The sequence below is a fragment of the Solanum dulcamara genome, chromosome 8 (assembly GCF_947179165.1).
Source record: "Solanum dulcamara chromosome 8, daSolDulc1.2, whole genome shotgun sequence".
Taxonomy (NCBI): domain Eukaryota; kingdom Viridiplantae; phylum Streptophyta; class Magnoliopsida; order Solanales; family Solanaceae; genus Solanum; species Solanum dulcamara.
Window position 1 is genome coordinate 53906231 of NC_077244.1, and position 3860 is coordinate 53910090.

Below are 3860 nucleotides of genomic sequence, written 5' to 3' on the forward strand. Positions count from 1 at the left end.
TCCACAAGACTTTTACTGAGGAAATCTCTTTGTTCCTCAATTTGCGAATTTGGCGATCAAGAATTTGGACCAAAACCTCTTCATAGGACAAGCTATCCTTAACTCCAATACTATCAATGGGGACTACCAATGAGGGATCACCCAATCACCTCTTCAACATCGAGACGTGAAATACTAGGTGAATATAGGCTAGCTCCGAGGGTAACTCCAACTCATAAGCGACACTTCTAATCCGCCTCACAATCTGGTAAGGACCAATGTATCGAGGACTAAGCTTCTCCTTCCTTCCAAACCTCATGACTCCCTTCATGGGTGACACTTTCAAGTACACCCAATCATCCACCTCAAACTCTAAGTCTCTTCTCCTCACATCGGTGTAAGATTTTTGACGGCTTTGGACTATCTTTAGCCTATCTTGAATAACTCTCACCTTCACCATAGCTTGGTGAACAAAATCAGGCCCAATCAACTCAACTTCACCAACTTCAAACCACCCAATTGGAGATCTACACCTCCTCCCATACAAAGCTTCATAGGGAGTCATTTGAATACTTGCATGATAACTATTATTGTATGCAAACTCTATGAGAGGTAAGTGATCATCTCAATTTCCTTTGAAGTCAAGTATACATTCCCTCAACATATCTTCCAATGTTTGGATAGAGCGCTCCGCTTGGCCATCTGTCTGGGGATGAAAGGCCATACTAAGATTCACCTTTGAACCCAGTCCCTTCTGAAAGGATCTCCAAAATTGAGAAGTGAATTGAGCTCCTCTGTTTGAGATGATAGACAAGGGGACCCCATGCATCTCCTGGATGTATAATTTTGCATAATCTTCTATGGTGTCGGTAGTCTTAACTACCAAGAAGTGAGCTGATTTTGTCATCCTATCCACAATCACCCAAATCGAATCATGTTATTTTTGGGACCTCAGCAAATCCGTAATAAAGTCCATATTGATCATCTCCTACTTCTATTTCGGAATTTCTATGTTTTGAGCTAACCCACATGGCCTTTGATGGTCAACTTTAACATGTTGGAAATTCGGGCACTTGGAAACAAATTCCGCGATATCTCTCTTCATTCCACTCCACCAATAAACTTTTCTCAAGTCATAATACATCTTTGTAGAGCCAGGATGAATAAAGTATCTGGAACTATGCGCTTCGGCCATACTCCTTTCTCGCACATCACCAACATCTGGGTCACACAATTTATTTTGGTACCTCAATAAACCATCTTCCCTTTGGGTAAAAACCATCACCTTTTGTTTATTAACAACTTCCTTCAATTGGAGAAAGATGGGATCTTGGTCTTGCTTCTCTTTTACCTCTGTCACAAGTGAGGATGCAGACCCATCCTGAATATTAACTCCGTCTTCATTATCCTCTTCAAGCTGAACTCTCAATCGAGCCAGTCTATGTACCTCTTTAGCCAATTCTTTCCTCCCCTTCTCTATATGGGCAGTGCTACCCATAGACAACCTGCTAAGAGCATCAGCAACAACATTAGCTTTACCTGGATAGTAGAGAATGCTCATATCATAGTCCTTGAGTAGCTTGAGCCACCTCCTTTGTCTCAGGTTGAGTTCCTTCTGGCTGAAGACGTATTTCAAACTCTTATGATCAGTGAACACATCAACATGCTCTCCATATAAGTAGTGGCACCAAATTTTAAGAGCAAATACCACAGCTGCCAGCTCAAGGTCATGAGTTGGGTAATTTCTCTCATGAATCTTAAGTTGTCTTAAAGCATAAGCTATCACGTTTCCCCTCTGCATCAACACATAGCCCAAACCAACTCTAGATGCATCACAATAGACCACAAAATCCTCTGTTTCATCGGGAAAAGTTAGAATAGGAGCAGTGGTCAGTTTGGCCTTCAATTTCTGGAAACTCTCCTCGCAAGCATCGGACTATTGGAACTTAGCCTTCTTTTGGGTTAGCTTGGTCAATGGTGATGATATGGATGAGAATCCCTCTACAAACCTTCGATAATATCCAGCAAAACCCAAGAAGCTTCTTATATCTGTTGGGGATGTGGGTCTGGCCAATTTTTCACTACTTCAATCTTCTGAGCATCAACCTGAATACCATCTCTAGATATAATATGGCCGAGAAAAGCAACTGATGCAAGCCAAAATTCACATTTGGAGAACTTTGCATATAATACCTGGTCTTTCAAAGTTTTCAAGACGACTCTAAGATGATAGGCGTGCTCCTCCTCATTCTTGGAGTAAACCAAAATATCATCAATGAATACAATTATAAACATATCAAGATATGGCTTAAATACTGGATTCATGAGATCCATAAAAGCTGCAGGGGCATTGGTCAACCCAAAGGACATAACCAAGAACTCAAAATAGCCATAACGAGTCCGAAAAGTTGTCCTTGAGATATCACACTCCCTCACCTTCAACTGATGGTAACCCGATCTTAGGTCTATCTTTGAGAAACAAGTGTCACCCTGAAGTTGATCAAATAAATCATCTATTCTGGGGAGAGGGTATTTGTTCTTTATGGTAACCTTGTTTAGTTGCCTATAATCAATACACATTCTAAGGGACCTATCTTTCTTTCGCACGAATAGGATGGGAGCACCCCATGGTGAGACACTTGGCCTAATGAATCCCTTATCTAACAAGTCCTTCAACTGTTCCTTCAACTCTTTCAACTCCGCAAGAGACATTCTATATAGAGGGATAGAGATAGGTTGGGTATTAAGAAGGACATTGATCCCAAAGTCAATCTCCCTATCAGGAGGGACTCCGGTAGATCTTCAGGAAAGACTTCAGGAAACTCGTTGACAATTGGAACCGACTCAAGGGATGGAGACTTAATACTGTCATCTTTCACCCGGACGATGTGATAAATACACCCTTTCGAGATTAGTTTTCTGGCCCTAAGGTAGGAAATAAACTTACCCTTAGGCATGACAGGACTACCCTTCCACTCTATGACAGCCTCATTCGGGAATTTAAACTTGACAATCTAAGTCCTACAATCAATAGAGGCATAACAGACATAAATCCAGTCCATGCCAAGGATCACATCAAAATTGACCATGTCCAACTCAACTAAGTCGGCCAAGGTATCCCTGGGATGGATTGACATAGTGCAATCTCTATAGACTCTCTCAGCTAAGACAGAATCACCGACAGGAGTAGCTACACTGAAAGGCTCAAGAAGACATTCAGGAATTTTATCAAATTTACTAGCTACGTAAGGAGTCACAAAAGATAGTGTGGCACCCGGATCTATCAAAACATAATAGTCAAGAGAAGAGACTCGAATCATACCCATTACAATGTTTGGGGAGTTCTCCTGATCTTGACGACTACCCATGGCATATAGACGGTTTTTACCTCCACTCACACTTAGAGTAGTGCCCTTCTGATTACCCCTAGTTGGTGGTGCGGTGGTAGAATACTGGGCCCTGTTGCCCCATATTGGACACTCCCTCTGAAAATGGCCCACCTGGCCATATTTATAACAACCTTTATCCCCCTCTCTGCACTCTCCTAAGTGGAGCTTACCGCACTTACCGCATGGTGGCTTCCTTTTCGAACCTCGACCCATGCTAGCCTAGGATTGAGAATCCTGGGATCTAAAATTCTAGTGACTCTATCCCTGCCAATCATACCTTCTATGCGGCATAAGTGCACTTGCGGTGGAAGAGGCATAGTTGGAAGACCTCTTTTGGAAGAAGGACTTGTTGCCCTTATTCTGCCTCTGTTCATTCTCATGTCCAGCTGATTTTGCCTTCTTGCTCAGATGTTCCTCCCTGTCTTTCCTTTTCTTATCCTCCACCTGTTGAGCATACACCATTAATCTTGAAATATCCATGTCGGAGATCAA